Raw genomic sequence first — 24,325 nt, forward strand, 5'->3', positions numbered from 1 at the left:
CAGTCCACCTTGATATGAGCTAACAATACAACATGACTTAGAAACAAAATCTTTTCAATGGAAACTTCAAAGAAGGGAAAGCAATTCCTTTCTGGACATTTTGGTTTGTCACTATTGCTCACTAACAAAATGTTAAGTGGTTGAGGCAGAGACCTTACTTTATGCTGCTAAAACAGCAGAGACAAATGGTGCCTGAATGTGAGAACAGCTTTACGAAACTCGGTAAGCTCTGGGTTTATAAACAATATAGCATCAGGAAAAATGCTGTCTGAATGTCTTTCTTATATATAAAGAGGTCCTTTATAGATAACTCTCCTGCAAAACTTCTTGTAATTTTTTTCATTTTTTCATTTTTAGCTGAGCCTGACTCGTGGCACATGACAGGCAGAATTCCTCTCAACTGATGTGGAAATTCCGCACACAGGTTCTCTTGAAAGACACTTGGAATAACAGAACAGACATCTGGGATTATCACTGGACTTCGAATCAGGCTGCAATACATAGCCTTCCATTTTTATAGTGTTTCATATACTGATAAAGCCTTCACATGCAGTCCTGAGAGGTACACAGTGATACCTTGGTAATCTAAAGAGGGCTGCTGATTATCAAACTCTATGACCTCTAAGATCATTGAGTCCAACTGCTGACCTGATGGGACCTGCCCTTTGTGAATCCATGCTGACTGGACCTGATGACCTTGTTTCCCTGCATAATAGTACTCAAGATGATCTGCTCCATGATCTTCCCTGGCACTAATGTCAGAGTGACAGGTCTGTAGTACCCTGGGTTCTCCTTTCAGTCCTTTTTGTAGATGGACATCATATTTGCCAATCTCCAGTCAGATGGGACCAGTGCTAGCCAGTACTGCTGGTAGATGATGCAAAGTGGCTTGGTGAAAGTGGCATATGGGCTTTAGTGATGTCTGGCTCAAGCGATAATGCCTTGAGGAGCTCCTGGTCTTCCCTCATATACCTACGCTCATTTCCTTTCCCACAGCACAATTTACTCTTCCCTTATTTGTCCTATTTAAGTGCTCCCCCACCACCACCATCCTTTTTTGATGACTTTTAACGGCAGTTATTTGAACAGCATAATTTACAGCAAGTCCTAGAAGTAGTTGTATGTACAAAGCTAAGGAGGTGGCAAATTACAGCAAGAGAGCAGGATCAAGAGGCCGGAGGGAGCAGAAAGGAAAGTTCTTAAATGCACATTGCAGAACTACACTGTTAGCCTGAATTTCCTCCCTGCCTTTTCTCCTCTCTCCCTCTAGAAATAGAAGGTTAGGTCATTAGAGAATTCAATTGGTTCCAGATGGACCCTTAACCCAGCTCTTCTAATAAAAACATTTTCCTGTTAAACAACCTGTGTCACATGGAATAGATGAAATTCATCTTTAGCATACTGCCACTGAAGCCTGGAAAGCCAAACCTGAAGCACGAGTATTTGCATCTCAAATATAAAAGAGTAATGCAGCAATGATTTACCTCACAATTAGGCAGCAGTAATTTAAAAAAGGCATCACTGTAGCAGACAAAGACAAGCTTCTAAGAAAATTTACTAAAACTCTAGCTTTTTATACAGGCAGCATTCAATTTGTGTGTTTTCTAGCAACTTCTTCAGAAAAATCAAAACATAACACTTGTCAAGTATGACTCCTAAATCATCTCCTTTATGGGTTACTGCCATTGTTAACAAAATTTGGGTTATTTTACTCCTGGGTCTTAATACGTAAAGCAGAGAGACAGTTTTGCTTGTATAGACATCAGTGCTAAAAATCTGCAAGTCTTCTAAGCAGCCATTTTTAATCTTTTTTGCACATTAGAACAAAACCTTTAGTGTTGTACGTCACCGTTTGAGGTACTTGGAAAACAAGAATAGACTGTGATGCTGCTTTCAGTAGCAGGTTGCTTAAGTAGTTCTCATCCTCCTTCCTCTCAGCCTTCGTTCCGCCCCACGTGCCAAGCGATGTTTTGGCTGGCACAGACGTTTGTGTTGCCATGTAGTCAGCATATATTTTATCTTTTACCAGCTGGATCTATTCCTTGATCAAGTTCACTGTATTGCTGTGCAAACAGTTGTGGCAGCAAACGCAAGAGCTGGGAACAACCCATGAGGAGTGAGGGTAGACGCCCAAGCTGCTTAAGCTATGACTGCTAGTGAATAAGTGCTCTCAGTATCGCAGCTTATGTAGCCTGTCTGTCTGTCCCAGGTCCTCAGAGAGCTGCTGTTTTGTTTGAATTTACTTCAAATCTGTTGATTCACACATTACCTGTGCAAGAAGTGCTGCAATTCCCAATTTACAGCTATGGAGCTGAACTGCAGCTTTTTCAAAAAGACTTTTTAAAGATACTTGAATTCTGAGTGCCTACAGTGCTTTGAAAATGAGCTTTTAATTGACCTAGATGCTTTCAAAATTATTTGCTTAAAAAAGCAGCAAAGAAATGGGTTCTAGGCTAGCATCCTAATCAGCAAGCTGCCCTGGCGCTCCTGCTTTGTACATTTCCTTCCATTTTCCCACCAGAGATGACTGTGATATAATTTATTACGATCATGAAACTGATTATGCATTCTAAAGTCAGCAGATTTACCTTAAAATAACACAGTGCCTCAGTGCAAACCATTACATGTTCACAGTGGAATCTGTCTGGGCAAATGAAAAAAAAAAAATAAAAAATAAAAATGCTACTTGCCTCAGATTCCACCCACCCTCCCCCAGCACACACACTCTCTGTTTTCTTCTGTTACTTGTTGAAAGTAAAAAAGGAAGGAGAAGAAGTTAAAAAGTGGCTTTGTCCATTCTAGAAATTAAAACTTTTACAAAGTCAGGCTTAGTGGATTTTTCCCTCCATGATTTTGGAGAGACCTAAACTCAGAACAGTTTGTTGTCTATTTGATCTTTCAGTGCTTTGCTTTGAGAAAACAGAAGAGCTGTTGCATTGCATTTGCTCGTATAGACTGAGACTGCACAGTCTGTATACTTTGCTGTATGCTAGCAGAGGTTTGAAAGGGGGGAAAAAAAAAAAATCACACCTACACCTTCTAACTTCTCTTCATCTCAGAAAACCACTGTGTTGTCTGACCATTCACAGAAGGCTGAAATACCTCTTCACCAAACTGGCCCTTGGTCCGATCAGAGTCACACAGAGATGGTTATCTGCTGCCTTGGGAGAAACACAACGTTTTTCCACTGAACAATATTTTCCTGTGGAAGTTTGTTAGCCTTGAGACAGAAGAGCCCTATGTCCCTGTAATTTCTGTTTAAGAGCACATAAAAATATTTTTGATCCTCAGTTATATGTAAACTTAGGAAAAAGGAAAAGGAGGAACTGGCAAAACGAAGACAGGACATTTGCACAAAGGGCTAGATTGCCTAATGCAGAACTGAACAAGCTTCCCACCGCCCAACTCCTCTTCTGTGCTTTTGCTTCTTCAAGTAATGCTGCAGCACTGTTTGTGATCCTTTTTCCTGTTTGTACTGGTAGGCTTTTCAAAATGGAAGGGGCAATCCTGGGATGCAAGGCATTCATCAGGGTACCCGCTACTCTTCAGTGGAACTGCAAGGAAAAGAATGGCATGGGCATCCCCCTGCTGCTGGCTGGGGTGCAATGAGATGTAGCAGCATTGGATTTTATGTACAGCTGTATGGATAGTTGGAGAAGTTACCATGACATCAATCAACCTCCTCCCTCCATTTCACTACATGCCATTTACATCTCCCTTTGAGGTGAAAACAGATAAAACAACAAATATAGCCTCAAATAAGCCTGGATCTACCCCTGCTCCACCTGGAGCTCCACCACTGGCTTCACCACAGCCCTTTACCTGCCCTAAGATCAATATAACTTTGACCAGAAACAAAACAGTATCTGTTGACTCTTGGCTTTCACACACACCTTACAGTTGAAGTCCAGCCAATTAAACACTCAAAGCAGTTAATGCTGTCAAGACACCCAGCTGCTAAATGAGGTGTGGGCAGAAGATTTTGTTTAATTTCTGAGGATGAGAAAATATTTGCTAAAAGCTACCACACTCTGAATTCTGCTATTTCACCTCCAAAGCATGAGGTCTCCAGAAGCTGAGCGCAAAAGCAATGCCATTTTCTTTCTTAAAACTGAGGGTACATTTAGACTCCACATTAAAACTGCCATAAATAATATAGTGACTGCACGCGTCAAGTTAATCTTACAAACAGGGGCTGTGTGATGCATACCAAGTAGCAACGCTCTCCATCTACATAACAAAATACCGGTGGGTTATACCGAGTGCATTCACCCCACGTTTTTGGGGAGGGGTGTGCAGTTACACTCTCTCCCAAAACCAACTCTGCCACGCCGAGGGCATGCGGCCGGCTGGGTGCCAGGGCTGCCGCCGAAGTCCCACCGGCCCGCCGGGGCCTGAGGCGGCTCCGCAGCCCTGTGCCTGCCCACGCTGCCATGCTCCATCCGCGAGCCAGGGCCCGGCGTGCTGACAGACTCCATTAGCATTACTGCTGCTCTCCTATCTCCCGGTGGCTGGCCGGTGACGGCTGCCTGCCACCGCCAACAAGGCCCAGGCCGCCAATCGGCTCCGGCTCGGCAAGGTCACCGCGCTGGCCGGGCTCGGGATTGGCTCCGGCGCCGCGGCGTGTTATTACTGTCTGATTTGATCGGAGGCAGGGGGTGGTCTCCAATCAAACAGAGAAAAGGTCCTGGAGAAGGTAATTAAATCCTGTCAGAGGCAATTATCGGTTCCAGGGCCATGACTCTGGCACTGAATGCAGATGATCTGAAGCTCTATTCTTGTAGAAATTCAAGAGGGCTTCTGGCACGGATCAGTTAGACATAAAGGAAACAGCAGGCTTTTTGCAAACAATGCGGCGCTGTATTTTGAAGCTTTTTGCACATCTTTTTTCCTCCCCGTTCTCAGAGTTTAGTTACCGCTGATCAAAAAAATATTTCCTTCTCCCTACATTCTCATTAATTTAATAGATAAGATTTACTTAGGTATTATACACATAACGACAAGCTACATAAGAGGAATTTTGTTCTGAAACGCTGCCCACTTAAAATGTCTTTCATCAAGACAAAACCGCTTCAGACAATAGAAACATATCAAATTATTGATGTTTTACTGGAAAAAACAAAAGCATCAGAATTGGATTATGTATCCAGAAGGGCAATGGCTCATCTCTAAATCCTATGGATGCCAAAAGGGAATAAATAAATTACTTCCTTCTACCACAGTATAATGATGCCAACACAAGTGTATCAGAAGTGCCCTGACATGTTGAAAAAAGGCAAACATCTCATCTCTACAAGCAACAGAGAGTTTGTTTTATAGTTCCACAAAGCACAAAATATTATTTACTAAATATTATTTTACTGGGCTGTGACAAACTGATCGGGGTGGGGGGAGAAAGAAAAGAAAGAATTTTTACCAGAGATCAAACCCACAACAAAACAAAACAATAATTTCTCTTTAACAAAAGCACTTTCCAGATTTTGCTTAAGACCTTTTTTCCCCCCTCAAGCATGCATCAATTTATTATTTCACAGTGAGATTACAAGCTCAGTTACACCACAGTAAATCTGGATTGACACCATTGAAGTACTCGGAACTCTTTCAGCTTTTACAGACAGCAGAAGCAGGGCATCTGCCTGCCTCAGCCTAGGCTGCAATTGCTGCTTGCACCCAGGCATAGGGGGTAGAAAGGAAAAAGCTGTGTGGTGAGAAAGACCATGTGGGGAAAAACACATCTACAGACAACTGCAGCTGTAGGTCTTCCTGAACAGGCTCCATGCACAAGTAACCTGTTCTGAATTAATTTTATTTGTCTCAAAATACCGCTCATTCAACAAGAATAAGCCTTAAATTTTTCACTAAACCCTTCCTTCCACTGAATTTTGATTTGCTGAATGGACTTTTTAAACAGCTGTTTAAATATAAATAAATATAAGTGTTGCTGCTGAAACATTTCACCCAGTATTAGTGGAAGTTCTCTGATGTTTCTGTGAGGACACTGGGACACTGGGTTTTTGTCTGCCTGCTTCCTTGCATTTCCCCCAACCCCCAGCCCTGTAGAGGCCATGCACTTGCATAGCATCATTTCATTTCATATGAATGCACACCTGGAGAGAGGGGATTATAGCTGCAGTTTCACGTTTCCTCATGCAGATAAGGCACTGGGCTAGTTGAAAGAAATGAATTTAAACTTTTTTTCAGCATTTCAGCCACCTCACAGTATAGCAAGAAGGTGCATGTGGTAGGTCCTATAATTACTGAGGAGGCAGCAGATTACTTCCCCTGGTGAGCAAGCACAGCCAAGGGAAAGGCCTTTCTTCCCTGGTCCTGTCACCGGGGTCCTGCTTCTGCAACCACGTGGAGTCTCATGAAGCATCTCCTTTTGAGCAGTAAGCCCACATTAAGAAAACAAGAGAAAGAAAACTGCACACAGAAACATAAAGGGAGAGACTCTACTATAAGCCCAAGAGAGCTAAGGCTCAAATTCCATGAATCTTTATAAATCCATATGGATTCTTTCAACTGGAAAGAGAAGGGCCAGTACAGCTTCAGTAGCAAAGGAACTTCTAAACCTCGAATTCATTCATTCTTGAATTTCTGGGCAAAGGCTATGCAGTTGGTGACAACGACCACAGTGCTTTCTGAAATTCAAAGCATTTGTCAACTAAGAGTTGAATGAAGCATGAATTTGGTTTACACAACTATCAAACAGCCAACAATTCTGGCCTCTCCCAGCCTTCCTCCTTCCCCGTATTGATCAGTTTGAATTAGTAGCTTTTTTCCAGTTAACCCTTTTGGAAAAGGAAAATTTTACATCTGACAAGTGTCTGTAAGGGCAACTACTGCCGTTCCTGGCTTCAAAGAGTAATTTTTGAGCAAAAAATGGCAAAAATCCAGGTGTCACATAATACCGACTCTGGCTTTACAGTGCCATCTCTGTCACTGTGCTGTGACAATGCAGACCCTCATCCACCTCACTTTAGATTCTTAGCCTTGTCAGCGTAAAAATATTACATGCATATTCCTGGACCATTTTATAAAGGCTTTAGAGAATCTGAAAGAAAAAATTTACTGATGGTTTACTTGGAATCGAACAATATTGTTGAGAGAACAAGCTGTCTTACAGAAGCTCATTTGCACTGTCATTATCACGTACTCTAGTATTCTCTACAAAGGCACATCAAAAACAAAGACTGAGGTAGCTCCCTGTACCGTAGCTGTCAAAGCTGACTTCAAGATTCCATAGATTTCTTGTGAAGCTGATAGGATCCTGATTATGCAAATGCCTGGCTATTAGAAGATAAGCATAAAGCCTTAAATTCTTATCTGTATCTTAAAACATGCTCACTCATCATTTGACTCTCCTCATACATAAATGTGTGTTTGTGATAGAGGAAATATTTCTCTATGTTCATTCATACTTCAGCCTCGTGAAGGTTATTGAGCAGTAATTAGGGAAATAATATTAGTAATTCGTACACCAAAATTGATTTCTGATTCACATGCAGTTGTGTAAGTAGTTCTTGTTTCTATAAAAGTGAATCTTAATCGTCAAAGCAAACTCAGTATTTTGTTTATGATGCAAGCGTGCTTGGTTTCATGGATGCTCTACAGCACTTGGTTCAAATATACAATTTCACTTGCCAGAAAATTTGAGCAAGCACTCCAACAAAACTTGAAAAAAGCAGAAACAGTGAATATCAACTTGATTACAAATTAATGCTTGTTGAGCTTTTTTGCAGCAGTTGTTTGTGTGTCATTAGTATGAATATTTTTTAAAACATAAAACCAGAAAGGTCAGTAAACCAGTAGATTCAAACCAGTAGATTCCACCAACCATGAAGGGCTAGATTCTCCGAGATAATCCACAGTCATCACATTACATACGTAAATTTCAAGGAGCCAATATCCAATTTTCTGTGGTTTCTTTCTTCCTACACATGTCACACTTCAAATTCGTTTTGACAACTAAACAATGTTTCCTTTATTTCATTATAATTCCCTTATCTAGAGTCAAAGCTTCATGACAATTTTGTAGAAGGAAACATGAAAAGACTTTCTGGTAGATAGGTTCCTTATTTTAAAGATTCCTCACAAAGATACGTTGGTAAACAATCCAGCTGCATGGCATTTGCAGGCAGTATGTGACCCTTACCCCTACCTCACAAACACCACTGTAGGTCCAGTTCTCATGATGAAAATTCAATCTTCTAAAAAACCCACAACAACTAAAACAAAAACCCCACATTAGATTATTCTTTATACTGAATTTGTGGGTGGGGTTTTTTGTTTTGCTTTGCTTTGTTTTTCCTCTTGAGGCTGAAGTATCTGTGTTAATACCCTACCATCAGGATATATGTTTTTAATTTAGTAAAGAGAGAACGGAGAAGGAGAGAACGGAGAAGGAGAGAACGGAGAAGGAGAGAACGGAGAAGGAGAGAACGGAGAAGGAGAGAACGGAGAAGGAGAGAACGGAGAAGGAGAGAACGGAGAAGGTTCCTACCATCCTGTGACTGCAGAAAGCTTACCAGAAGAAAACTGCAAAAAGGAGCTGGCAGCACGACAGCTTTTTGATTATGGGACCAAGTCTTCATGCCAGACTTGAGTCTGAGCATGTCTCAGAGCCACAGAACAGCCCAGGTGTGGTTCACAAAAGGGAAGCCTGATCTTGCACTGATCAGTGAAGCTCAAGGCACTTTAGTCATTGCTCTCTGACTCCCACATCCCCTCCTGCAGTGCCAGAGGTATTAGGAAGGCTTGTAGGGTACAAACCCATTGTAGCCTGGAGGTGTCTTTCAACCCCTAACATTCTGTGATACTTTCTCTTTGCATTAAGAACTGTGTTTCTCCCTTGACAACCTCAACAGCACCTGACTCCAACTGGTTAGGCCAAAACAAGATCGTTCTCAGGCTACATCTCATTTATATCAAATACAAGTCTGACTTTCTCTTACCACCTTCTTTTCTTTAAAAATACAGATAAGAAACTACTTACCATTGGTTTGCATTCAATTTTTTTCTGAAGTCTAAGACATCTTGACTTTGGCACTTGTCATATCATAACGTACAAGACAGTTTTCCTAACTGTGACAGATCTCTTTTTCTGTTCTTTGGCATGCTTCCTAATTCCTAGTGGGATTGTTAGTCTTAAGAATCTTTTAGATGGTTGCCCATCTTGACAATACAAATTTGGACCTCAAAAATCTTTCATACAAGTTTATTCCCTCTTGATTAAGATCTAAATTTCAAACACTTTTTAAACCAAAAGCAGAGAGTAATTCCATGTCCTGAGTTCTAAGTCCAAGTGACTTCACTGAACAGCTCTTTGCTTTGATTTCTTGAAGTCATTTCTTCAAAACCAGTCTGAGATATATTTCTATTTAATTTTATATTAATCAAAAGATCATCTGAGCCAAGGCTTTTCTTTGTGAACAGCTTCTTATTATGTATTCACGGCTTACCATAGCAGAGGATCACCTTTTATTTCTCCTGTAACAACTTGATAAAGAAACTCATCTCACACTGAATTCAATTCAGGTCCTACCATCAATTTTCCAGTTTTTCACTCACTTTTACATGGAATGTTAAGCCATTCCAGCACAACACCATATAAGGTTCTTTACTCTCAACTTAAACTTAACCTGGTAGTATATGACTCACCAATAATTTTCCGTTAGGTTACTGCTACAATTAACATGGAACTATTCCAGTTCCAAACCTCTTGTTTTAGCCATTCTGGTTTTTGGTATTACTTTACAGATTAATTAGCACAAATATTTCCCTATCACTTTAGTTTCTATCTTTCCTAAATACCCTTTGACAGTCACATTTCAGACAGCACTGCTAACCCATCTTGTTTTTAGACTCTCTATAGTTTCTGGTGTCCAGTCCATGCAAGTGTGTCTGTTCATCTCACCGTTGAGGTCCTTGGCATTGCATAGCCCATAGACACTTCAGATGTTCCTCATGGCATCTGCCAGTTTTCTAATCAGATTAGACAGTTCATTCACTTACCTTGCCACATACCTGACTTGTTACCACCACCATTATGCCTTTCCTGATTAATGTTCATAATGAATGTCACAAGGCTACAGTGAGCTAGGGGAATTGTCATAAAAGAAAATGAATCTTCAGAAGAATTTAATGATGGATTAGTATACTTTTCATCTCCTTTGTTTCCACTTAAAGGATAAAATTATTTTACACAATTATCAATAGTTCTTTATACTAACACACTCAAGTAAGCTGCTGTTCTTGTCCCAGAGATTTTCTTTATATCATTTTCCTTTTTATCAAAGAACTTCTATAACTGTCACACTAATGCTTGAAAAGCAAGCAGACAATATGGATGATAATGATTATCTCAGAGTCTGAGCATTGAGAACAACACATCCAATCCTCACTCATAGTAATGGGATCAAGATTTCATTCCAACCAGTAGCACAGTGAAACATTAGACCCACTGCAAGGTTTGATGTTTGAGATCAAACACATTATTATTAGTTTAATTGGCATCTGGTGGATCCTACTAATTATAATATTGAGTCCACCTTTGGTGTTATGGGTATTACTTAAGCAGAAGTCCCAGGCAAAGACTGGTCTAGGGTACAGAGCAAAAATGGTTTAGTTTATTTTTATGTACCTTACATTAATCATTTTTCCCATTGCAGATTTCAGAAAATAACAGAATTGATGAGCAATTTCTTATCTGTACCCTATTTGACACTAGATTATTATTATATGATAGAAATATTTAATTTTGAAGCACAGTGTTTCTTCTTGGGAAGTAAAAGAAGTATAGTTATAGCAAAGGTTGAGGTCTGGGGTTTTTGAAGAAGTTGACTTTTTCTGTGAGATTTCATGACCTTTTTCCCTTGAAGGACCCTATGAAATGACTCAGGCTGTCAAAAGACTGTTAGAAAGTTTGATTCTTCCACAAAAAAGAATAAAGTAAGGAAAGTTAATTGCAGGCTGCGTGCCTTTCAGGAAGTTGTTTTATCTCTGGATTAAAAATCAGTGTGCTACTTTAGGACTAGTGGTTCTGGAGATGAGCAAAGGTATTAAAAGGAAGTCTCATTAGAAACACGTGGTCCTCTTAAAATTGAGCTTCTCAAACAGCATAATATATTTGAAGTCAGACAGGTTTCAGAGAGAAAATTCTGCAATATTTACAGTTCTGCTGTGTGTCAGGTGTTCATCCTCGTGTACAAAACCTCCACACAAGAACAGGATGGGAAGAGACATAGCCAGCTTCCTGCTTTGTTCTGTTCTGACACCTCTGTATTTCTGCCTGACCCAAACCTGTATCAGAAAGGCCATCTGACAAAAACTAAGGTAACATTTGACAAGCAATTACAATGATTAAATTAAGAGTAATTAACAATTCTGCAGTATTTCAGAGGTTGATTTTAAATACTAACTTCAGTTTTTGTGAAGAGCTTTCTGTCTCTATTGATTACTATATCCATTTCCAAAAGCATACAGGTATCACATCACCCATTGCTCACATTTACTGCAGATTAGAAAAGGAATTGTTCTATAAACAACTTTCTGAAACTGTAGAGAAAAATTAAAAAGAATATAGCTACCAATAATTAAATTAGTACAGGAAAAAAAGATAGCTTGGGACTTGAAGTTCTAGTCACCTGTAAGCCTTTTTTATAAGGCAATACCCTGAGTATAAAACCATTCCTTTTGCACTACAATATAAAACCACAATCAAGAGAGGCTGTCTGGTAGGGCATACACAGCACACACAGTATATGTAAATCCAATTAGGAAGGAGAAACAACCTGTCAAAAAGGGGAGTGGGGGGGTATAAAAACAAAACAAAACAATCAAACCACCAAAGGGTCTGAATTGCTAGCCAAAGCCTTGGGTATACTGACTTTGTGTGATTGTGCATGGAAACATACCCTGACTGCAAGCAGTTGCAAGTTTCCTATCTATTTTGCATTTATGTGAGGCCTCCCTTTAGCTGTATAGGACCAGGATGCCACAGAGTGAAACTGTAACTGCAAGTCTATATGCTGAAGAAATAAGACTGCTGCCTCCTCAAATTATGCTGTTAAAATGCTTTGCTGCCCTCTCCCTTCCCAACCAGCATAAAGGGGATTACTCTTCCATTGGGAAGAGTCAAGTGCTGCAACACATTCCTAAAATTCATTATATTGTGCTAAATGGCCAAAAATTGCTTACATTGCCATATTTAGCACATACTGCTGGTTTTGTTACATCTCAAAGAAGCTTCACTTTAGTCTGATTGTCAGTGCCTACCACTGTCTTTTCTAAAGTACTGACAGGTTTTCTGACAACGTTATTCCAAGGTAGCAGCATGATACTGCAGATACCAAAGTCTGCCTGGTAAATCAGAGATGTCTTACCTATAGGAGAATATCACAGATGTCTACCTGAATCCCCTTTGAGAATCCCAAACTGTTGAGAACAGATGCATTCCAGAGAAATAATAGGTCATGTATATCTTTCTCTACTCTACAATTTCTTAAGGATACCAAACTGTTTTCCTTCTCAACAGAAAAATTAGTAATTTCTGAGGAAATATTTAGTGTACATATAAAATATACTAAAATTCACCACTTGAAAGACAAGTTTACAAGAATACCTGTACTGGGCAAACAAATGCAACTCAAAACATTCCACCCCTGGGAACTGGGGCGACACCACTGCCTGTGGGCAGAGAAAGGAGGAAATCCCTTCAAAATGTGTATGAAAGCTCCCAGAGTCTGTTCTCCAAATGAAATATTGCTTCAAGTCCACAATATTATATCATGTGTCATTAGATATGCTAATTTCTGCAAGTAAGCAAAGCGTGAAAGAATCTGAGAGGAATATATAAATCCAGCTCACACTGAAGACTTAGGTTGTCACAGTGGTCCAGTTCTGTACTCCTGTGACAAGAAAGATAAGGACATGCTGGAACGTGTTCAGAGAAGGGCCACAAGGATGATCAGAGGGCTGAGAGCACTTCTGCTATGGAGACAGACTGAGAGAGTTGGGGCTGTTCAGTATGGAGGGGAGAAAGCTCCGAGGAGACCTTATTGTGGCCATCCAGTATCTGAAGGGAGCTGCAAAAAAGCTGGGGAGGGACTTTTTGGATGTGAGGTAGTGGTAGGACTAGGGGGAAGGGAACAAAACTAGAAGTGGGTAGATTCAGATTGGATGTCAGGAAGAAGTTCTTCCGCATGAGGGTGGTGAGACACTGGAACAGGTTGCCCAGGGAGGTGGTGGAAGCCTCATCCCTGGAGGTTATTAAGGCCAGGCTGGATGTGGCTGTGAGCAACCTGATCTAGTGTGAGGTGTCCCTGCCCATGGCAGGGGGGTTGGAACTAGATAGTTGAGGTCCCTTCCAACCCTAACAATTCTATGATATTCATACAATCTAGAATAGCATTGCCATTCACCTGCTGTACCAATCTGAGCAGGTATAGACTGCTAACACAGCTCTGACCAAAACCTTTAGATAAGATCAAACAAGTAGTTAATGAAGGAAATTCCACAAAGGTTGTGTGATTTTAGGTGCTATCTTGGGCAGTACAGTTCTGTTCTTGGGGAAATGCTGTTAAACATGCCCCATAAACAAAAGCATCAATCAGAAAGTTGCATTAGAATCTCAGTTAGCACTGTTGCAGGCAGTGCTGTTGCAGCAAGTTGTGACATAAAATAAACCAAAGTCTCTTTTACAAAGCCATTAAATACTTGTAACAGCAGTAGGATCCACGTGGACAGCAGCTCATACACAGCTTAGGCAATTAGAAGCTGTTTTATTTGGAAAGAATATATTAATATTGGCCAGGACAGGACAAGGATAAGTCATGGTGCTACTTGTGTGAGACTGACTGTGATAAGGAGATTATATGAGCTTGGCAATGTGGTAAGCCTCTGTGGGATGAATAATTTCAGAAGCATGAGAAGAGTGAAATAATTTATGCTGTACTGAGTAGCAGAGAATGCAAGGAACCCTGAGCCAGGGCTGAGCATGCTACCAGTAGAACCAGGAGCAGAATAATCACATCAGTCTAACACTGTACCATGCTTTAATTACCCATTTTTGCAGTTCAGTGTAATCATTCAGAAGGGAGGTGTGTGTGGAATAGCAAACATAATCAAGAAACACTGGAAAACTAAATAATAAGAACCAAATGTGCTGGAAATCCCCCCCCACAACACCCACCTTGATCATTCAGTAAAACCTTACCCAAAAATTTCTCCTGCATACTTGCAACTTTACCTGATTTATTCAACTTTGTGAACAGAATGAAAGACTGGTAAGGCAGACACACCAGGATATTATTTTAGAAAGCCACGTACAAATGGCAGAATCAGCATCAGTGATTTGTGACTACTATTGAAGAAATTAGAAATAATTGCAACCTTTCATTACAAAACCTGTCATTTGGTATCTGCAAGCAATTTGGTGTAAAACTAATCTTGACGACTGAGTCATTGCCAAACCTAATAATTTGCTGCATAAACCTTAAACCATGTAATTGCTCAAGGTGAATGCAAGAATCTATAACATTAACTGTTACTATATCAAGGCCCAATCATACAATTCGTGATTTAAAGAAATTGGGACAGTAGGATCAGGTACTATTAATTAGTGTTTTTTTTTTTCCCTCTTTGAACATAGTATGGGTTAATAGGAACTTAAATGTAATGAAAAAATTTCCATTGGTGAAAGAGATAACATTTCCATTTAGCAAGTTTATTTTGAATAGAATAGAATGGACCATGTTGGAAGAGACCTTCAAGATCATCACGTCCAACCTATCATCCAACACCACCTAATCAACTAAACCATGCAACCAAGCGCCCTATCAAGTCTCCTCCTGAACACTTCCAGTGATGGTGACTCCACCACCTCCCTGGGCAGCCCATTCCAATGGGCAATCACTCTCTCTGTGTAGAACTTCCTCCTAACCTCCAGCCTAAACCTCCCTTGGTGCAGCTTGAGACTGTGTCCTCTTGTTCCGGTGCTGGTTGCCTGGGAGAAGAGACCAACCTCTGCCTGTCTACAACCTCCCTTAAGGCAGTTGTAGAGAGCAATAAGGACTCCCCTGAGCCTCCTCTTCTCCAGGCTAAGCAACCCCAGCTCCCTCGGTCTCTCCTCATAGGGCTTGTGTTCCAAAACCCTCACCAACTTTGTTGCTCTTCTCTGGACACGCTCTAGCATCTCAACATCCTTCCTAAACTGAGTGGCCCAGAATGACTCACATGAACTGCTGAATTCCCCAATACTGCTTGACTGGGTTTCAGGTTTTTGCAAACTTAAACTGCTTGAAGTAAAACCAACAAACAGAACTGCACAAAGTGAAAGATCCATTGGTATTTATCACAGTCCTCATTATCAATACGGGCTGGGGGATGAGGTGATAGAAAAGCAGCCCTGCAGAGAAGGACCTGGGAGTTTGTGCGTGAGAAGCTGCACATGTGGCAGCAGTGTGCACTTGCAGTCCAGTAGGTCAATGTCATCCTGGGTTGCATCAAAATCCGAGAGGCCAGCAGATGGACAGAGATGATTCTGCCACTTTGTTCTGGCAAGACCTCACCTGGAGTACTGTGTCCAGCTCTGGATCCCTCAACACAGGAAGGACATGGATCTGATACAGCAGGTCCAGAGGAGGGCCATGACAGTGATCAGGACAGGCTGAGGGAGCTGAGCTTGTTCAGCCTGGAGAAGCGAAGGCTCTGGAGAGACATTAATAGTGGCCTTTCTGTACCTGAAGGGGGCCTATGAGAAGGTTGCAGAGAGACTGTTTACAAAGGCCTGGAAGAACTCCTACCCAGTTTGCAATGAACACCCTCAGCCCCTGCTTTTGAAAATAGTTTTGTAAATGTCATTTTACATCATACAATATCATTGGTCTCTTTCCACATCACATGAACATTAACCAGTCTCTTGTAAAGCTGAAGTAAAAAAAATCAACATTTGCTGTTACTATCTATCTTGTTTTACTGTGCACCACTGTTACAAATAATTGGTACATCCGTGAATTTGGGATGTAGCTATATGTACACACAGTTTTTCCTGTTAATTTTGTTTCATGGATTTGGACAGAAAAGTGGATTTGCCAAATCCAGGGATTTCAGATGCTCCCATAACATGTGAAAATAAAGTTTGAGCCACAGCATGGTGCAAAGCATTGTTGGAAGAGAAAAAATGAAAGAACTCTGTCTTACAATGTGTTGAAAGCTTCCCAAATGGTGAGAGTTATTTCAGAAAATTTATTTTAGGTAAAAGAAAGCTTTTTTTCCCAAGGAAGTGATTACACATTACAAAAGGTTGCTTTCCAAAGCAAAGTGGAATCATTTTACTTCTACTTCTGTTTTCAACATATCCTACTTCTCTAAGAAAGGAAATACTAGCAAATATCACCTGGTTGACAGCACACAGCATGCTGTAGATTTTATTTCTTAGCAAAACTCAAAGCTAGAGATTTGCTCCTTTAAAACACAAAATTATTAAATGAAAAAGCACCCTCTCCTTCATGTTAAATACTGAGTAAAAATATACTAGGCTTGAATAGAACAAGTATAAAGACTCCTTGGAATACTATTTTTTTCCACATTTCAAGGAGCTTTGGAGAATGAAATGTTAAAATGTCATTCTACCAATTCTACCCTAAATCAAGAAGCTGCATCCTGAGGACCAAATTTATGCCTTACAAACTTAAGCTTTAAATTCATGAGAGCTCTGAAGCTAAACAAAGTTCCTCTCCCTCCTCTCCTGCGCTTCTGCTTCAGCACAGCTCCAAATTATGAAATGAGCATTCACCAGAGACATGGCTGAAACCTCAGTGTGTATGCCTGTGGTGGAGAGAGAAGTTTTAGGTGCAGCCTTCTCTGGCATTTCCTAACACATGCCTTTTTAGCATCCCAGAGGTCAGTACAGTGTCTGCTATCAGTCCTGAACAGGACACCAAACTCTCTGCCCTAAGTTCAATAAATGACCTGAGATTTCCAGGCCATGCAGTGTTGCCACTTCAGACTTTGAGCACTGTGTTGGATAAAGGAGACTCCCTTTTGTCTTTATTTAGTTCACGCTAAAATGGTGCAAAGTAATCCAGATACATAGGGTGAACAATCAGTTCACTATTTGCAGGGATGAACCAAACCTTTCCATAGAGAAAAGAAGATGCAGTCATCATGTCATTAAAGGCATATGGATATCATCAAGATTGTTTCCCCAACATACCTGCCTAGCACACACTGCCACAGTGTTTATACATACTTGGACCTGCACCTCTTGACAGGTAATCATCACTTCTGCTGCATCTTTCACTAGAGATGGGGAGAGCAAGGGGAGAGAAGAGAGAGAAGACAGAAAGTAACCTGTCTTTAACAGATGCCAGTACAACTTGGAAGCTCACCAGCAGGTAAAGTCAGCTAACAAGGACAGTGAACTCCCCCGAGCATAAGCGTGAGATCTTTTACAATGAGCCTGCACTATGGTACTTGGGAAAATTTGTGCCTCTGCAGCAACGAAGCCAACTGTTAGTCCAAGAGATCAAATTTACATTTTTCTGAATGAATAATTGGGAAATTATTTTGATTGTAATGTTGTGAAGCAAAACTTACAAGACAAATAGACTGTTGTTGGTTTGGTTTTGGGTTTTTTTGGTGATCTTTTAAATAAAATTAGGATTATATTCTTTTTTCCTTATTACTCCCACAAACCTCATAGAGACTATAAATAAACAGAGCTCTAGAAACTAAAATTAAAAATCAGATCCCTGGAGGGAAAAGGAGTAATTTTTACATATTGATGTTATCCCTGGATTCAATTAAAGCAGGTAAAAGATTTGGTTTCTCTCATGTATTTCCAGTGCAAAGACCTCTGTATACAGCCAGGCTCCTACATCAAGCGTGGAGTTAGCCCTGTTAATACAAACAAGTTCTCTATTGATCTACTGTAGCGAAGACTTGAGCCTGCACAGTAAAATAACAAGGGGACAAATCCATGAACAATTAAGAAAAAGGATTTTTTAGATTGTTTTAGTGCTTACCACCCTCAAAAGCTACTTCAATAAATTTCACATAAAAGTGGAAATCTTCAACCATTTTTTCCTTTATCATGAGAGCTCAAGTATGCCAAGGTACGAATAACTACAACAACAAAGAAAGCAGAACAAAGTTTTATCTTATTAAAGCTATTCAGAGAAATTATTTCTCCCCTTGAACACAGTGGTGTGAATGTAACAAATAGGCACAGTGTTGAAAGTCTGGGTCATGTGGGTAGTAGTAAGCCATTACTTATTTATGAGACCATAAGAAAATACATACAGCACTAAAAAGGGAATCTTTACAAGGAAAATCAGTACATGTGAGATCAATATTACCCATTCATTCCCCTAATCTTGTCATGCTGTAATCGAGTTTCAAGTTTAGTTAGATTTTCCCTGTCCTCTCATCTAGTATTTGAGCAAGCAGTGTGTTCAATGAGTGCAAATGCTCTCTGGCTTTCTAGAACCCAGGAGAGCACGGCTGCTCGCTAACATTTATGTAAAAATAGGTTCATTTTGGGCAAAGGTCCTCTTTGTTCTCCTGAAGATTGAATGGTGAATAGATTTTGGATGGACAATCACAGTGAAATGAATTTTACTCGGGTCAGAATTGGCAGGTGTCCACACTGCAATTCAATGAAAGAAATCCAAGTTTTCTTCCTTTCATTCTAAACAATGTCATTACCCCACTAATTAATTTCATTGTATAAATTGTGGAAACCTGTAGGATATCACATCAAATAATTTCTTGACTGTTACTAAGTAAGAAGGACCCAAAAAAACCCACCACCCTGGAAGACTTATGCATAAGTATGAAGAAAAATAAATCCTTGCAAATAGGAAGGTGGTCTGCAGTACTCAAAATAGCTTCTATGGTTCCTTTTGCAAAGGTTCTCTTTCACCAGTGAGCATTGCCCTTATTTGCCAATGCCAGCATACACAGAAACAGGCTTCAAAGTTTGTATGGAACTTCAAAACATGAAAAAAAAAAGGGGGGGGGGGGATGGAGGGGTAAGCATGTTTTTGCAAGATTATATTTGCATAGATTAAGCTTCTGTAGATAAAGCATATAGAAGGCAGAAGTCCAGTTTGTAAAAGGAACTTCAAGATATCTGTTATACAAATATTAAAGTTATTTAACCTAAACTCCTGGAAGTCCACTATAATTGCTTCTTTTATATCTGGCATTGCACTTCAACTGCTAAATTCCTTTGCTTCCAAGAGCAGACTTATGGAGATGCTGTACTGTTTGATTTGGCACTATTCACAAGCCTTGGCAGATGATCAAATAGAGGGCACAGAAGAGCAGGAAAAGCCCTAAGAAACTGTCTGGGCTGCTGTTGTTACTGCCTCCATAGAGGGAAAAACTTAGTAGTAAGCACAAAGTAGCAGTGTGTATCACTTGTTTAATTTCATACTGCTTTTAATCTTAACAAAATAAACAGCATATCTGCAATAGACACTAATTTGCATCCAGCTTAATTTACATTGCTTTCCAACAGGTAGAAGTGGTTTGGTTTTTTCCCCTCTTTGCAGTGTTATGGAATATATGAGTCACTAATGTTGTAGTCTGACTGAAAACTCAAGACGAAACTCACAAAAAGCAGCAGGAAAGAAAGAAGCCAATTTAAAGGTACTTTTAAAAACAAAATCACAAATTGTAATATGATTAAGATGGAAAGATTTAAAGCATTATGTCTGTAAATATCCAGGGATGTAAAACTGGCATTTTGCAACAGAATTCCAATGCAGAGTAGTGTTTCGAACTTCAAGATGACCCAGTGATAAGCTGAGGAGTCCTGAATAGCTTCCAAGAAGGTTCTGCTCATGTATTATACTAGCAGAAGAGAAGGGGTGGGATGTTCAAGTCACCCAGAGGCAGTAGAAAGTAATCCCAAGATCCTCACACATGACTGGAAATTTACAGAAAAGCCTTCCATGTAAACAGGAATTAACAAATGTGGACACAATCACAAAAGCTTTTACATACAGTGTTTAAGTCCCCAAAATATCAGGCCATGGGAAGGGGTGGGGCCCAGGGGAGCCAGGAGAGTTGTTTGGCAATATCCCAGTCCTCCTGTTCATTACAGCAGGCAGCCTATACTCAAGACAAACCATACTGTGTAATGACGTCTTCCCAGCTTCTTCTGACAGCATGAACCTTTCATAACCTTCATGGGCATAGGATACTTCCACTTCTACTAAACATTGCTCCAGTGGGAGCAGGGAGGAGAAAGAACAGGCTCATGGCTGTAAGGGGAATTAATGCTTCGAGCAGTTTAACTTCTATTCAGATTTCAACTTGGAAAGCTGCCAGGTTACCAGGGAAGCAAGTCATACAGAGCAGCTGCTGCCCAGTTATGATCTTCTCTCTCCCCAGACTTCCTCCACATACGTGCAGCAGATACTTGTCAGCAATTGGGGGCCTTATAAAGCCCCCACTGCAGAAAGAAAGAGATGGAGCTCCTTGCTTGGCTACAGCATATTATGCTCTGTGCTGTATGGCAATGCTGGGCCATGCCCTTAGACGAATGGACAGTGGGGACAAAACCCAAAAGAAACTTTTCTAGTCTGTTCAAGAAATTACACAGCCTCTTCTAGCTCAAGAGTTATACGAGTCAGATGACTCTTAACCTACAGTTCTATCACCAGTGAGCACAGAGGCACTCTCTTGCTCTAATACAAAGATTAATATGACTTCAATGCACATGAAATTAATCCTTGCAATGGTTTACATTCTTCACACTGTCTTCCTCTTTTTCCAAGATTTCAAGATTACTTTCCCTTTTCTCCTCATCTGCCACTCCTTCATGCACCATGCTTGAGGACAGATATTGTACCTTAGGCTGCACGAAAGCAGAACAAGTGTCCTTTTCTGAATGACACTTTCATCTCCTTATCCCAAGACTTTGAAGTCTTTTATGGTCAACTATGCTCAGGTTTGCCACATCACAGAAACTGAAGAGAAGCTTCCTAATATCAGATGTTTTGTCTCATGTCACTTTTGAAAGCAAATCTAAAGGCTCTGCTGCCAAATACTGTACTTGTATATGTACCTCCACAAGTGCATTAAACTGAAGCTCTCTGGTTCTCTAAAGTGTGCATTTAAAAATGTTTGCCTGCTTTACCATATGCTTTGACAGGTAGTCTTGTGACAGTTCAAAAAAAGAATATTCTCCACAGACAAACACCTTTTATTGATTTCCTTCAAACTTTCTAGTAGAGTGCACTGTATGATTGCTGGGTTTATAGTTCTAAAGTAGAACTATCCAAGTGAGCAGCATCCAAGAGCTATGAACATTGCTTTAGAGGAAAGAAAAAAAAATCCTCTAGTGGCCAAATTCCAGTTGCAGTTATGGTCCCTTAATGAAATTACATCTTAATGGAATTGACCTACTTATACATTAAAACTACTGTATCTAAAATCTAACATAGATGGAAACATATTCTTTGTCATTTTAGCTGCAATTTGCAATATCGATTTTAACCTTGGATCAGACATTGAGCTAACTAAACGCACTGTGAATCCAAAACTCCTGACCTCCAGACCAAACATTTGTTCTTTATTATAAGTGCAAGCAGACCTCCTCACATTTGGGTGATGGATGTGACCCCAGTCTCTCAGTTAACATTCTGGTTCAAAGAGTAATCCTGCTGCATGCAACTTTATTGTTATGAAGGCTATATAAGAGTGCTCACCAACACAAAGTAATGACTCACAGCATTCACTGCCACCAAGCACCACCAGGGTATTCTCTTGTGAAACAGAAAAAAACAGCAAACCCCAAAGTTAGGGTGCTACTTTGTGAACAGAAAAATAAATCTTTGATTCCTTTATAAAAGTGGAAGTTAGAGGAGAAAAGAGTGCTTTAATTTGCTTTTAAAACATACGGAAGCATTCAACCTCTCATCACAAGGCCCTCTTGCTCTGACTGAGACAGTCTTGAAAGATTTATTCACTGCAAGTAAAAGCATAGGATATCTCCAGAGATTTATAATACCTATATGCTGACCCTCCCTATAGTAAGTGAAACCTTGATCTTCCACAGGTATTTAGGTACCCATTTGCTGTTGGTTTAACTGGGCACCTAAATGCTTTTAAACCTATTTATGCTTTCCCACCCCGCTTCCTCCCAGTAAATGAAGGTAACCCCATCTCCCTGTTTCAAAGAAGGTTCTTGAGAATGAGCTACTAACATTGCTAAGTCATTTCAAATTATATTTAGTCACTAAACTTTGAGGAATTTGGCCTCAGTGACTCTAGAAACATAGGCACTGTTATAGGGTTACTACCTGTAGTGGATGAGATTTTTACAAGTAACTTAATCATAACTGGATTTTGATAAAAGGGAATTGTGATTCTAATTCTCCTACAAGCACAGAAGACAAGTTCTCTAATTCTCCTCTCTGCCTTTCAAAGAATCTCTCTAAGGAATTATTAGACTTTTAATGACTGAACTACCCACTCCTTACAAAGTTGACTCCACATCTAAACCACAGAGTAAATCAAATGTAGTGGACCCTTTTAATCCAAGAGTGCTTCTCTACGTGAGCAGAAAGAAAGACTCTCTTCAAACTGATCTGTTTCATAGGCAGTTATAAATGTTCATCTCTCTCTCCTTCTTGCAGGCATGAAGAAGGGAGCAGTGCTGTCTCAGGACTCATACACTGCACATCATTCTACATTGAATCATTAGAAAGAAATAGCACATAGGAAGAACAGGAAGCAGAGACAAGTGCTCCACAGTACTACAATTAATATATTCTTAATTTTTGAAGGAGACAACCTGTAGCAGAAAACCTCAACAAACATTTTAAGATATAATCAACTGATTTACTTAAAAGGAAGCAGTGTGGTCTGCAAGGAGCTGAGACCAAGATTGCATTTGCTGAACTGCCAATAATTCCCAAGTGTAAACAGAAATACAAAACACCACAACTGCAGAAAACTTTAGAGCATTATCCAAATAGAGAGAACATTTATGCTGGAGACATGAAATAAACTCATTGGATGTCTCTAGGCTCTACTGAACAGCAGTAAACAACAGAAACTTTCAAAATGCCAAATGTAAAAGACAGTTTCTGGCTTAGCATATGGCTTTCAATCAATCATTTTGCCTTTGGCCCACCACTTCTGGGGTGTGTTCACTTACACATGACAGTGTTGCATGGACTTGGTGTGGGTTTAAGTGAGTTTGGTGCTGGAAGTAGCTCACTGATCATTATGGATGAGAATGCTTCGCTTTGTGTGTCTGATCTCAGGAGATGGTGCTAGAAAAGGAAACTACTTTATCTTCACCACTACAAAAGCCAGTAACAGTGCAAAATTCTAAACATTTCAAATATTTTTGCATGCCTCAGTAAGTCTTCAGGGCAAGAACAAAGACTTAGCATTTTTATTTGGTAAGCAATTTCAAAATGCTAAAGACAAAGAGGATGTTACAAAAGAGAAAAAGGAAGAGAAAAAGGATTACCACCTGACAGGAAAAAAAAAAAAAAGAAAGTGTTCTTTCACACAGTAATTCTCCCTACTCTGTCACAGTTGATTTTATGCCTACATAATGCTTTAAATTTTTAAGCAGAATAACACAGGAATCTTGGGAAGTTAACCTTTCATGATCGCGATATAAAGTTTTCAATGGTGCAGGTGAGATGAGAGAATTCTGAACTTTAAAAACACAAGACACAATCTTCTGACCAGACTACAATCAAGAAGATTTGAAAAGATCTGTAACATCATCAACCATAAGAAGAATCCTAAACAACCCACCACTTTTTCCAAAAAAAGCAATTAGTAAGTTTCTATCCCCACCAGGCCACAGAAGAACCTTCTTTTCTCTTTTCACAGAAAGATTCACAAAGGAGAAAGCTCAAGCAAGAAAGCCTGTGTTTTGATAGATACCCCAGACGCCAAGAAAACACATTCTTTTTCTGCATAGCAGCTATATCACTATAACTGTGCTTCATAAGGTCTCCTGTACATAGCTCCAGAATACCCTCAGTTATCATCTTTCCTCAAGAGCCTTCCTGGAAACCTAAAATCCACAGGGAAGACAACATTTAAAATATTAAAGGAAGTCTGCGAGAGGAAGCAGGGGAAAAAACCCCACAAACCCCCACAGTGTACTTTAGCTGTTTTGGAAGCATATATTACATTTGCCCTTCAGATCAGCACAGTGGTAGCCTTACATATAAAACGCAGCTCTCAAGTGATATATTGAAGGTCTCCTTTTCCTCAAAACTTCTTTACAGAATAAAAGAGTTGCTATATGCAGGAAACTAGAAGTAAGTGTACTGAAGAC

The sequence above is a fragment of the Dryobates pubescens genome, chromosome 22 (genome assembly GCF_014839835.1).
Source record: "Dryobates pubescens isolate bDryPub1 chromosome 22, bDryPub1.pri, whole genome shotgun sequence".
NCBI classification, from domain to species: domain Eukaryota; kingdom Metazoa; phylum Chordata; class Aves; order Piciformes; family Picidae; genus Dryobates; species Dryobates pubescens.